Here is a 14,633-nt window from a genome sequence, read left to right on the forward strand (position 1 = left end):
AAAAAGCAAACAAACAAAAATCAAGAGGAAATTGACTTTCTCCTGCCTTACTGCTTTTAAATTTATTTTGCTGAGGGTTAAGTGGGTTATTCTGTGTTTCGCATTTGCCTGAATTTGCTCTGAAGTGGCTGTTGCTTGTGCAAAACAGCAGAACGAGACGTCAGCTAACCCTCGGGCAGAAGGACTTCTTTGAAAGTTGAAGGTAAATCAGAGCAGATAACTGTTTTCCTGTGAAGTGGAGCCACTAGCTCCGTTTCTCTCTAGGAATCAACCTCAAACCACCTTTCCCCTAGGCTGGTGGACTTGTTGATTTTCACAGAGTTCTGCCTTTTGTTCTGCAGGGATCCACAGGCATATTAACACTAAACTGCTGTAGTCATGCCTTGCGATACAGGTGCTGTAAAATGCTAGCTGCTACTGTGTATGGCTCAGTAGGTGTCAGTCTTGGACAAGTCATCCCTCTACAGAGACCTCATTTACTTAGATCATACTTTTAAATGCCAATATAACAATACATATGTGCACATATGAATATGCCACTAGAAACAACACCTAAGGGTACAATCCAATAAAATAGGTACCTCCAGTAGGGTGTGGACAGAACTGAGGGGTCTGCATCCAGGTTGTGGATGTAATGCTGCACTCAAGTGCCATCTAAACTTGCACTCTGCTATTTAAATTCTGTAGCTGCCAAGGGCTGTGGACGTACGCAGAAGCAGAACGGGCTGGGCCTGACCAGCACATCTTGTCTCTTGGTTCAGCCTGAAGTCTGCTGAAGAGCAGGCCTTGGTCACTGTTTATCACCTTTGGTGGGACTAAGCTCCCAACAAAGTACTGTGTTTGTGTCTCCTAAGGCAGGAGGACTTAACTTTTGTGTCATTGCTTAGTGGTGGGACGACTTGTCAAGCAGGAAAGAAGCCTTTGTATCGCGCTTTCAAGGGTCTGATAAGGCTGAAAGCTACCTGTCCAGTTCTGCAGAGTGTGCTCTGATTGTCAGCACTAGGCAAGAGAAACAAAACATTCGCCACTTGGTTTTCAGTCTGTACATCCTCAGGGAGGTTTTCATGAGAGTGTGAATCACCTCATGGTACCACAGGCTCCTCTGTGCCATGGGCATTTCCTCTGGAGTAGCTGATAAGGTGCAGCTCCAGCTCTGCTTTGTGTCACAGCAATTTTTGTTTGCTCATACCTTAAAGCAGATTTTTGAAGGAAATCACTGAAAGAGGCACGCAGGATGACAGGGAAGGAAGATACGTAACCTGATACATTGTCCAAGCATATACAGGTAAAGTCTGGCAGGAATTTCTGTACCTGGACAGATCACTGTGCCAGGCGTCAGTTTTCTGTGAAACTCCTCAGTTCTACAAACTCCTCTGAAAGAGTTTCCCCTGGCCCAGAGCCATTTGGGCACTGCCACAACCAAGGGTAATTCCACTAAGACTTCTGTCACTTCTTAGGATGAAATTCCCATCATGACTGATGCTTCTTCCTCAGTTACACCACGAGGACAATCTCATGCAGTTCCAATATTCAGATTAAGGAATGTGATGTCAACTCCTCCAAAAACAGTGAAGCATCATCTTTAGGGAGAACCCAGCTACAAGATAAATTCTTAATTGGCATAGTCATCTTTACACAGTCAGTTTTGCCCTCACTACATTTTTTTCCATTGCATCCAAGTAGAGTCCACACAAGCTCTTCAGTAAAAGAAAATCAGTTTGCCAAGGCTAACTTTTCCCTTGTTAGAGTAGGCCAAAAATAAGGGGACTTTGAAAACTCATTTCAGGCCTTCATCTCATGCTCTGTGTAATTTCATTATTTCCTTAGTGTTCTCTACTACTTCATAATTGCACAGTCAATTTTGGCAAAGAACTAAGCAATTGGTGCTCAAATATGATAATGGTAAACTGATGCTTTGAAAAGTAAGTATTGCTAGACGGTATGCTTATTAAATAAAAGAGAGCACGTACTGCCTGGTGCTTAAAGACTATTTCCCAAACCACTCAGCCTTTCTACACACTAGTGTTTTCCATCTGCCTTGGACAGGAATGTTCTTTCACAGCTGCCTGGTTGTGGTTGATGCCGTGTTAGCCACTGCGTTTGAGTATGCTCCTACACAACGAGCTACTTTTGGACTTGTATCCAAGTTAAGTGTTTTCACGTCAGAGAGCCTCTGGAGCAAGGCATGCGTGACCGACTTGAGATAAATGACTACAAAGATAAAATGGAGCAGCCTGGGACATTTTGTAGTGTTCTCAGATATTAAAGGTAAATCATCTGGGATATGCAATTAGTTTCAATACATAAGATGTGTATTCCTCACGACACAATATCCTTCCACTGGATCACAAAGCTCTTTTGCACACAGGAAACCATTCTGAGATGCACAGAGGGCAGCTGTGAAAACTGGGGGGAGGAGGGGAAAGCACCAATCAAAACCTTTGTTCAAGGTCCAGGAAAAAAAAAAAGGAAAAAGAAGCCAATTAAACATGACAAGGCTTCCACAAGGCAACTGTATGTATCTATGCGTATTAAAAGATAAGGTAGCAGGGATGACTAAAATGGAGGCACAACAGCTGACTCCATCATGACACAGCCTTGTCTTACCCGAAGTCTTTAGAATTGTCTCTCTGGGATCCCCAGGGAGAGAAGAAGAAACGACAACAGGCGGCTTGGCAAGTGGGGGCAGAGATTCAGCACGAAAGCATTAACAAAGACATGCAGCGTGTTCCTTGCCAACATCCAGATGCAAAGTACAATAAAGCTCCTTGGAGTTCGAGCATCCCACCCTGTGATGGGTTTATCTGACCAGATTAGAAGACAGTACGTTCACTGCATGCCAGTTGGGGGCTGACACTTAAAGCACCTTTTGCTATCCATCACAAGAAACAGCAGACTTATAAACCAGACATTTATTGATTTATCACATTCCTGAAACATGACTCTCAGTTTTGGGAATACTCAAAACTAACCCTTGTACATTGAGTGTGCATGGCAACATCAGCACAAGTTAAATTAATTTCTGCAAGAGCTTAAATGCACAATGACACTAATCTAATCATATTTAATATGTGATTTCTCAATTTGACACTTTGGGGACAAACTGTAACCTTTCTAGAGCACTTAAGCAAAAGAAGGAAAATTTATCTGTATTTCTGTTTAATGGTATAAAGGCCCATGGGGATGTGAAATCTCTACCCCTGTGTATCTGCAAGGATGTTGGGCTGCACAATGGAACAACTTTGAATGAACTGAACAAAGGACTTCTTAGTTACAGATATAGAAAGGCACCTTTTATTGATGCAGCCGCTGAAATGTCAAGATGTGATGAATTACTAAGCATACCTTTCCAAGAAGCTATTGCTAACTGAGATTTAGTAACCATGCAATGACATTTATTCATAAATACTCCACTTAGCTATGGGAAATCAAATTATACATCTGTATTCTGAGTTTTGGCCTCTACGTCAAGACAGATGGTGTCATCAGGAGCATCAGGTGGAGTCCAAATACTGTCAGATTATACTAATAGGACAAAGGGATCAAATAGAGACTTTCTTTAGGAGTAAGATTTCCTTAGGATTTTTAAACCACTGTAAGTATTGGAGCAGATTATCCCTGGACAGGTTGTACATCTTCTTTACTACCAAGATTCCACTTTCTCACACTGAAAGGCAGCTATCCCTACATTCCTCAACATCAGGAGCCTGAGCTATTTGTGTCTTCTATTGCCAGGGATTTTTCTGAGGTTGTTCACAGGGTGGAAATAAAAATAATTTCAGAAAGTATGGGTTTTGTTTTCCAACAACAAGTTTGGTTTGCCTTTTTTTTTTTTTTTCAGTGTAAGAGTTTTTCCCATAGAATAAAATTTTCAAGATCTAAGAGTAACCATCAAAGAACAGATCTCCATTTCAATGTATGATGTATGAACTTGTATCATTCTGCATTTGCAGGTGTAGAAATTAGACTTAAGGAGAATATCAAAGAATATCTTAGCACATCTTATTTTAAAGAGACTCATAGCTGTTTAGGGGGGGTGGGGGAGCGGGGTTGGGGTTTGTTTGTTAGTTTGTTTGGGGTTCAGCTCCCTCAAACTAGAGCTTGATAATTCTTTCAGATTTAATGTACGAACTGTCAGAGGAATCCAGCATTCAGTCTGGAGAGCTGACAAAATGAGCTGTATAAAAAAAGTCAGCTCTTGCAACTGAATCTGAGAAAGATCCCAGCATCTAGAGTGGGACTCCTGTGGAAACTAGAGCCCAGTCTCAATCCATAGCTGATTCTGCAAGCAGCTACTGCCTGGCCCTGAAGTACCTATGCATTAGAGGTGATGTCTTATCTTAAAACTCCCCAGTTTCCCTCTCCCACACATTGAATCCCCCATTTGGTTCCCTCCTTTGCCTGAGAGGATCCAAAGTCAAATCCCCAGCACCCAAAGAAGAGCATGTTGTGAGGCTCGGTCCCTCCTGTAGAGAAAAAGACACAAGAGAAGGGAGTTGGGAAATTAAGAAAACAAGGCCTGGCTGTGCTGCCCAGTAGATCTGGGACTCATACTGGGAGTTTCAAATGCATTTCTACTTTACAGGGAGGAGCTACTCACTCCTTACCACCAGCATATAAAGTTAGGATCTTTCTTGACTATTTCTAGGTTAATGAAGCTTGAATTTCCAGAAATTAACTCCTGCATTTTCAAGATACTCAATGTGGAGCTGGTGGAGCATAAGGTGCAATGATGTGGTGTATGGTTTTGTGTTCTTAACAGAAGAACACTTTGCAAAGCAGCACTTTGTTCACAGGATAATCTGTTATCTTCCAATTAACAAACTAATCAGAACAAGTATCATAAACCACTGATAAAGTCATTTCAGTCATCCCTATGTATGGGAGATAGTGCAGGGAGATAATGACAAGCTGTCACTCTTTGTCCAGCAGTGTTTCCAAATGAACAGAAGAAAGTAGAAGCTATAGTTTGAGACATCAGTCTGCACATTAAGACACACCGAATAGTGCCATTTTCCTCTCATGTCAACAAAGAAAAGCAAGTATTGCATTACTTAGAAACAGCTGTCTTGCACCACCTCTTCAAACTTAAGATGGAGAGAGCTATCAGTATGTATCGTCTCATGAGGAGCACTACTGTCATCACAGTAAATGAAAAGCCTGATGAAGGTCAAAACACTGACAGCATTCATATTCCACACCCCACTCTGCTGTAACCAGAATAAAGCACTGCCACTGTTGGAAAACTGCAACAAACCACATCCTAGCGTTGTTTTCCTGAACAGCAAACAAGAGGCAATCATGCAGTATCATGTCATATCATGACATATATAATGTCATAATAATGCAGTGTCAGTCATGGCTGCAGAATTCTGTGAGAGAAGGATGAGGAACCGGGAAGACAGCAGGGTGCAGCAAATGAGGAAGTGCTTTTAGACTGAGACGTGGGTGGGGAAGGAGACCTGTCACCTCTCTGTTCACATTCATGTGGCATTTTGCTGTCAGCGCGAGGTAAGGAGCCCACACACGAAGCGAGGACAAGCTCTCAAAAACCATTTATTTGCATGGCTTGCTTCCCTCTTTGCTTTCACTTCCACAAACGGGCTTTGTCAAACTGCTGAGGCAATTACACCTGAAACGGCCAACACCCATGTAAGGGTGACCTGGGGAGGTTTTTGCAATACCCCAACCCAGAGTCTACTGAGCAACTTCTGAAAACCAGCCCAGTTGCAATTTTCCCTTTCAGCCTTCACCTGGAGACCCTGGCTACTGGAGAACCTCCTCCACAACTGTCTCACCTATGCCGCTAAATAAAATATGTCAAGAATTGTTGTCTGGCTCCAAGGCCAAAATTCCTTTTCCCTCCCCAACTGAAGGAGCCATGTCCATGCTTCCCACCTAGAGCTGCTGCCTCTGGCCGTGCCCAGCCACACTCTGAGCAGAGGGCTCATGCTGGGCTGTGATGAGGAATATGCCAACCCACACACTTTGTAGAGACTTATGGAACAGTACGTCAGCTAGTGTGCTGAGTGTGGTTTAATTACTATATATCCACAGCTAACCAATCACTCTTGTTCAGACAAATATTCTGGGCTTGCTGTATTAGAGGTGCTAGGGAAGCACAAGTGTCTGTGAGGGCTTGTGGGGTGGTGGGTATTTGCTGTTCCCACTCTGCTAGCATGGATGCTATCTTAGACAACTAAAGAAATGACCATTTGAAGTTCAGCTGCATGTGTCAACCCAAAATAGGAACATTGAAATCTCTGTTCTTGTATGTGCCAAGAGCTGCCAAGTGGGTCCTCTCTGCAGCTCCTCTCCCTTCCCTGCCACAGCTGGGCAGCCCCTTCATTCTCAGCTTCAAGCCCCTCAGAGAATACCATTTGCTTATGAACAGTAACTTATATTGTCTTTGTTATGTATTCTCTTTTTGAACATGACAACTTGAGCTTAGATGGGTTATCTGTGTCACAGCCAGAGACAAAATAAATGACAATAACAACAAATGGAGCAATCTAAAGAGAATTTCTATAAATCCTACTTCACTGATGGCTAATCTGTGCAAGGCAGGGTTTTATAGCAGTTGAAGGAATAAATGTTAAGTTCAAAATTATAACAGAAATCCAGATCAGAAGTTTTAAACTTTCCATTCTCAGCTCTGTCCCTTCACAGACTCATTCTTCTTAGAAACTGTCCTGGTGATGTGGCAGTAAATCATATAATATGATTAATATAATAGTATTAATGCTGTGCCAAGGGACCTCAAACAAGATCAAAACCTCATTGTTCAAAGCTGTACACAGGCAGCCTCTGCTCTGAGGAGCCAGCGATTTAATTACAGGGGGCACCAGGAGTGCACAGCGCTGTCGTGACTTACCCACTGTCACCCTGCAAACCCCTGGAAGAATCGGACCTGCAGGCTTGTAAACCTGGGCTCTGCTCCCCACACCGCACTGCTTCTTCTGTTGGCTTTGCGAAGTAGCATTTGCATTTGTTAGAGGAATGAGAGACCAAACATGTCTGCATATGTTCATGAGCAGCCTGCCTGCACCACTGCAAAGGGGCATGGAAAGAGGGGGTGGTTGTCTCCTACACCACTGATTTTTATCAGCTGCCAGTGCTCACTGACCCGGCCTTTCACATCAGAGCAATGAGTGTACCAAGCCATCAGCCACAGAAAGAGAGATGTGGTCAAAACTTTTTTATCTTGAAAAGGATGGAGCTTCCCTGCCGTTTAAACCACAGTTGTAAAAAAGGGGGGACCATATTTCTCTCTACAACTACCTGAAAGGAGATTGTAGCATGGAGGGTGTTGGTCTCTTCTCCCAAGTAACAAGTGATAGGATGAGAAGAAATAGCCTCAAGTTGCACCAGGGAAGGTTTAAATTGAATATTAGGAAAATATTCTTCTTGGAAAGGGTTGTCAGGCATTGGAACAGGCTACCCAGGAAAGTGGTGGAGTCACCATCCCTGAGGGGTGTTTAAAAGGCATTTAGATGAGGTTCTTAAGGATGTGGTTTAGTGATAGAGTTAGGTTAGGTCAGGTTATCGTTGGACTTGATGATCCTGAGAGTCTCTTCCAACTGAAATGATTCTATGATTCTATTATTCTCTGCCCTGTCACTTGCTGCTTGGGAGAAGAGACCAACACCCTCCATGCTACAGCCTCCTTTCAGGTCAGAAAGCAATAAGGTCTCCCCTCAGTTGCCTTTTCTCCAGGCTAAACAGCCCCAGTTCCCTCAGATGCTCCTCATCAGACTTGTGCTCCAGAGCCCTCACCAGCTTTGTTGCCCTACTCTGAACCCTCTCCAACACCTCAATGTCTTTCCTGTAGTGAGGGGCCCAAAACTTAACACAGGATTCGAGGTGGGGCTTCACCAGTGCTGAGTACAGTGGCACGATCACTTGTCCTGCTGGCCACACTACTCCTGACACAAGTCAGGATGCTGTTGGCCTTTTTGGCCACCTGGGCACACTGCTGGCTCATGTTCAGCTGCTGTCAATCAACACCCCCAGGTCCTTTTCCACCAGGCAGCTTTCCAGTCACTCTTCCCCGAGCCTGTAGCGCTGCCTGGGGTTGATGTGGCCCAAGTGCAGGACCTGGCATTTGGCCTTGTTGAACCTCATACAATTGGCCACAGTCCATTGATCCAGCTGGTCCAGATCCCTCTGTAGAGCCTTCCTACCCTCCAGCAGATCAACATTCCCACCCAATTTGGTGTCATATGTAAACTTACGAAGGGTGCACTCAATCCCTTCATCCAGATAATTGATAAAGTGATTAAACAGAACTGGCCTCAATACTGAGCCCTGGGGAACGCCACTCATGACCAGCCGCCAACTGGATTTGACTCCATTCACCACAACTCTTTGGGCCCAACCATCCAGCCAGTTCTTTATCCAGCAAAGAGTACACCCACCCAGGTCATGAGCTGACAGCTTTTCCAGGAGAACACTGTGTGATACAGTGTCAAAGGCCTTACTGAAGTTTAAGTACACAACAACCACAGCCTTATCCTCATCTACTAGGTGCATCACCTTATTGTAGAAGGAGATCAGGTTGGTCAAACAGGACCATAGATCATAGAATAGTTTGGGTTGGAAGACACCTTCAAAGCTCACCTAGTCCGATCCCACTGCCAGGAGCAGGGACATATTCAAGCAGATCAGGTTGCTCAGAGACCTGTCCAGCCTGGCCTTGAATGTCTCCAGGGATGGGGCATTGACCACCTCTCTGGGCAACCTGGGCCAGTGTTTCACCACCCACACTGTAAAAAAATTCTTCCTCATGTCCAACCTGAATCTCTTTTCCTTTAGTTTAAAACCATGACTACTTCTGCTGTTGTAACAGGCCCTCCTAAAAAGTCTGTCCACGTCTTTTTTATAGGCTCCTTTGGTTACTAAAAGGCTGCAAGAAAATCTCCCCGGAGCCCTCCCTTCTCCAGGGTGGACAACCCCAACTCTCTCAGCCTGTCCTCACAGCAGAGCTGTTACATCCCTCTGATCATCTTGGTGGCCTCGTCTGGACCCTCTCCAGGATACCCTTCTGAGGACCAGTTTGGCAAAGCTCTGGGGCCCTGTGGAGGAGTGGTGTTAACTCTGCTAACACTGACTGCAGGATCAAGCCTGTGCCTCTTCTGGACCAAGGAACACTAACTGACCAGGCATTTGACACCCAACCCCATCTGTGTCACCCACTGTAGAGTTCTGCAGGACCTGTTCCTCTGGACGGTACTGGCTCTGTCTGAGGGTCTGCAGGAAGGAACAACCTTGCGAAGATAGTGCTGCATTGGTGGGAAGAAGAGTCCTGGGAGCTCAGAGAGGTGCTGCTTCAAAAGCTGCAAAAGGAAAAACCAAAGAATCAAGTCCTTTTCTGGTATACCTTGGCTTGTGGTGTTTCATTATTGATTCAGTGCTCAAAATATCACCAGAGATGGTTATTATCTACAGAAGGTCTGCAGTTCTTCAGAAGACAACAGTCTTCATAAACTATCATGAAGTCTGGAAAGAAAAAAAAAAAACAAACAAACAGACAAAAAAAACCCTAACTCACTGTTTACATCTGCCCCACAGTTCATCAGCAGGTCCTTCAGACCTTGTACACACACCAAGCAGGCTGTTTTCATGTTTTCATCACACATCATGATCAAGCATATTTCTAGTGGGAGGTGAATGTCTGCTGAGGTTTTGCAGTCTGGTTTGAGGTTATTACTGTAGATAACCCTGTGCAATGTTTAGACACCAGCTTTGGTGGCTGAAAGTTCTCTCTAAGCTACCCACACAGGCTTGATCTCTCTCCCCAGTAATTTATCAGCAACTCTTTTTCTCTCTTCTGTTCTATTCCAGAAGAACAGTTTCAAAAGTTGAGTGAGCAATGAAGATGCTGCTAGACAGCTCCAGAGTGTGCAGGAAGATCTATATTATCCACTTGAACAGACAAAAGCATCGAAAGTCTAATAGCTAGCAATTTACTTTTACCCTCCCTCAAACAGTTTTCAGCCTGCATCGTGGAGGTGCAGATGTTTTTCTTTCCACAGCTCTTTAATATTGTTGGATTTCTGTAGCATCGTAAAATAGGCGTTTATACTTGACAAGACCCATTGCTGCCCAAGAAACAGGAACAGATGGTGGAGGGAAGGCACTGGGCAGCAAGAGCAGCACCACAACCCTCTGTAAGGATTGCCTCCTATAATAGCAGCACACTAGAATGTCATGAGAACAAATCTCATTAGAGAACTGCAGCCTGATAGTTTTCATGCTCAAATGCAACTCAGTGCAAGACAGGCTGGTTTTCTTTCTTCATCTCCGCTGCAAGCAACATTTAGCTCTCAGTTATCCTTTCGTAAATGTGGAGTGAGAAGATTGAGGATCGAATTTCCTCAAGACAGACAAGACATTATTTGCTTCAGTTACCTACACTCTGTGAAGGGCTGAACTTGATGAACATGTTGCTAGTCTGTAGTTGTTTCTGACAGCCCTTTTGCTCCAGGTTGCGACTGTGGGCACAGTCAGCAGAGACATTATTGTGGGCAGATCTTTAACTGCCCCAGGCAAAGTCTGCTGGGCTACTCTCAGTCAAGCAGAATAGGGTTTTGATTTCACATACCTGTTGTCTATCTCAGAAATAGTAGGGATTTTGGACTGTCTTCTGTAACAAATTGACAAATTGACAAATTGATCAAGTATGGACCAGATAAGTGGCTGTGAGTTGGACTGAAAAGTCACTGAACTGCTGGGCTTAAAGGGTTGTGGTCAGCAGCAAAAAGTCCAGCTGGAGACCAGTGGGGTACCCTGAGTTTGATAAAGGGGCCAGTACTGTTTAATATCTTCATTAATTATCTGGATGATGTGACAAAGTGCCTTCAGCAGATTTGCACCAGGAGGAGTGGCTGATATACCGGAGAGCTGGGCCACCATTCAGAGGGACCTTGATTGGCTGGAGAAATGGGCTGACAGCAACCCCGTGTAGTTCAACAAAGGGATACACAAAGTCCTGCACCTGGGGGCAGATAACACCAAGCATCAGTACAGGCTGGGGGCTGATCAACTGGAAAACACCTTTGCAGAGAAAGACCTGGAAATCCTTCTGGACAAGTTGAACTTGAGCCAGCAAGGTCTGGGAAGAGGCCAAGAATGAGCAGCAAGTGGCTAGAAAAGTTGAGCTGGAGACTGAAAAGATGACATCAAGCTGAGTGGTGCAGTTCAGACTTCTGAGGGACAGGATGCCATCCAGAGGCACCTTGACAGACTTGAGAAGTGGGCCCATGTGAACCTTATGAGGTTCAACAAGGCCAAGTGCAAGGTCTTGCACCTGGTTTGGGGTGATCTCCAGTATCAATACAGGCTGGAGTAGGAAGGAATGGAGAGCGGCCCCATGGAGAAAGACTTGGGGATACTGGTGGATGAAAAGTGGGACATGAGCCAGCAATGTGCACTTGCAGTCTAGAAGGCCAATTGTATCTTGGGCTGCATCAAAAGCAGAGTGTCCAGCAGATCGAGGAAGGTGATTCTACCCCTCTGCTCTGCTCTGTTGAGACCCCCCCTGGAATCCTGTGTCCAGCTCTGGAGCCCTCAGCACAGGAAAGACATGGACCTGTTGGAGAAGGGCAGAGGAGCCACAGAAATGATCAGAGGCTGGAACAGCTCTGCTGTGAGGACAGGCTGAGAGAGTTGGGGTTGTTCAGCCTGGAGAAGAAAAGGCTCCAGGGACACCTTATTGTGGCCTTTTAGCACTTAAAAGGGGCCTATATGGAAGATGGGGACAGACTTTTAGAAGGGTTTTTTGCGACAGAACAAGGGGTAATGGTTTTAAACTATAAGAGGGGAGATTCAGGCTAGACATGAGGAAGAAATACAGTGATGGTGGTTGAAACACTAGCCCAGGTTGCCCAGAGAGGCGGTAGATGCCCCATTCTTGGAGGCATTCCAGGCCAGGCTGGACAGAGCTCTGGGCAACCTGATCTAGTTGAAAATGTCACTGCTCATGGCAAGGGGCTTGGACTAGATGAGCTTTGAAGGTGTCTTCCAATGCAAAACACTCTATGATTCTAACATGCTCTTGCAGCAAAGGCAGCCATCAGTATCCTGGGCTGCATTAGGTAGAGCATTGCCAACAGATCAAGGGAACTGATCCTTGCCCTCTGCTCAGCCTGGTGAGACACATCTGGAGTGCAGGGTCCAGTGATGGGCTCACCAGCAGAAGAGACAGGGAGGAAGTCCAGCGAAGGGTCGCAAAGGTGATGAAGAAAGTCTCTTATGGACAAATTACACACATTGCTTCAGATGTGTTGGAAATATGTAAAAAATCAGCAGCAGGTGAGTGGTAGGGTTGAGCTGGACCCTGAAAAGGATATTGTAAAAGGATGCACACACAGACATTTCTCACAAAAAAACCCTGCACTGTTATCAGAAGAGTTTTCAAACTGGGAACATACAGTCATGCAAATTTCTTCCAAGGGATACTTAGCTGAACACCTGAAGCTTCATGCAAAATTATCCAAAGTTTTGCAAAATGTTTTTTGTGAAAATGGATTGGATTTAAGGAAAAAACACATTATAAAGTTATTAGGTTTTTGTTTCTCATTTAAAATGGGCAAAAGGCAAGCTTCTGCTGATGAAATTTTTATGAATTGCTGTTCAGTTTTATTTAGCTGCCTCTTCAAAATTGTATGATTCGGTATTTGAGGTAGAAATCACTTTTGACACATCATTTTAGGACTCTTCTTATTTCTCAGAGATATCAATTTCATGTGAATAATGATTTGGAGTTGTATATGTTAATCAATAACAACCAGTGCCATAGAACATAGAGCATAGAAAGGCTATTTAACAGTGATCAACGATAATGAATGGTAATATAGCTCATAAGTTACCATGCAGTATTCCTCCAATCTTTATGGAGGGGAAGTGTAGGCACAGAAAGGAAATTAGACAGGACATCAGAGTTAACACCATCATTTCAGCAACATGTTAAGTATTATTTCTCAGTAGTTGCTAGGACAGCACACAGGGTCAAACAAATAGACACAGGTCAAGGTTTTGATTGCTTGTCAGCTTTCCACTAAGAACTTCAACTTTCTCAAGTCTTAAGCTTGAAAGAAAAATGTTAGCTATGGCGATACTAATCTTATTTTCCTTGGGGAAAAAAGCAACCAACCAACATCAAAAACAAACCATGAACCAAACCAAACCACCTTTGTCTAATAAAATATAATTTATTCCAAAATATGTCATTTTAAATAATGAATTCTGAGTTTCCCACAGATGAACAGAATATCTTCAGCAAAGTCTTTTTTATCCGTTAAAAAAATCCTGACCAGTTCCAGTCTTGAACTGCCTAGAGATTCAGAGTCCAGATGTTATTTTACAAGCTAGAAAACATTGACATTTGAAATAATATCTAATATTATTTCATATAGTGGCATTTTCAGTCATAAAATATCTAAACTGAGAGTGAGCTCAGATCATCAAAGATAAGCATTCCCAAACTGCCAATTCAGAGGCAAATTATTCCTTGTTCAAAAACCTATGCAGTCACGGCACAAGGGGACAGTGGCAAGTCCTTCACTGAGAAAATGAAATTTCTTCTCTTATGAAAATGGCACACACGTTGACTTCATTTTATCAGTCATCAAGAACTACTACTGCTTTGAAGTTGCCTGACCACTAGCCTATGGCTGCATTTTTGAGATCCATCTGTAGGGGGTCACAGCTTGGGACCACACAGGCAAGCAGATCCAAAGAGCACCTAGTTTTGTAACAAGGTCACTGTCACCCACCTCCTCTCACAAATTTCTCGGCACTCCAAGTTGCCCCCTTTGTTCCTCTCCAAACTAGCAGTAGCTGGGTATGCTTACAAAACAATATACTTCGGTTCGTAAGCTTTTGCTGAGCTAGACTAGTCTCCCTAGATCAAAGGTAGGTCTATTCCCGGCTTGAGCTATAAAGATCTTTAGGATTATTTGCTCAATTAAGGCAGTGATAAGGACAGCTGGCTCCCTTGCCAGCCCTCCTTCCTCAATTTTATTTTACTCTGTAGGAGCCATTGCCAACTAATGGCCCTGGGGGAAGAGCAGAAAGGCTCTGGATTAATACCTGTGTGCACCAAGGCACCAGTCTGGAGTTGGGATGCACCTTTCCCAACACAATCCTGGAGCACAGCATCTTCCATCACAGGCTCCCCTGCCGATCACGTCTTCAGACACATATAAGTACAGGCTCAGGAGGACTTCCAAAACAAGGATCCCGCCACACCATATCCCTCTCAGATGCGCTGAAAGGTTGCTCAGCACTCTGCAAGGAGACAGTGCTCCTGCCTGGATCCAGAAAACCTGCAGGCAAACACAGCTCCCTGGTGGTCCCTGTTGCTGCTGACACATATCAGAAGTGATAGGTCTTTTACTGCTGTGTCTCAGAGTACAGTTTACAGAAACAAAGTGTGTAACCTCTGGGGACACATTAGTACCACCCTCACTCTATAAAGTCCAGGTCCTTTCATAGCCAGGCTCCATCCTGCTGTAGACACTGGGCCTGCAAGTTCCTGGCAGACAGCTTCAGGGGTGCTCTAGGAACATCTGTAAGTTAGAGATTTACAGTCAGCACATGAGCCTTTAGAGTGAAGAGAAGCCAGATTTGTT

This window comes from Columba livia, chromosome Z (assembly GCF_036013475.1).
Source record: "Columba livia isolate bColLiv1 breed racing homer chromosome Z, bColLiv1.pat.W.v2, whole genome shotgun sequence".
In the NCBI taxonomy this organism is placed as follows: Eukaryota; Metazoa; Chordata; class Aves; order Columbiformes; family Columbidae; genus Columba; species Columba livia.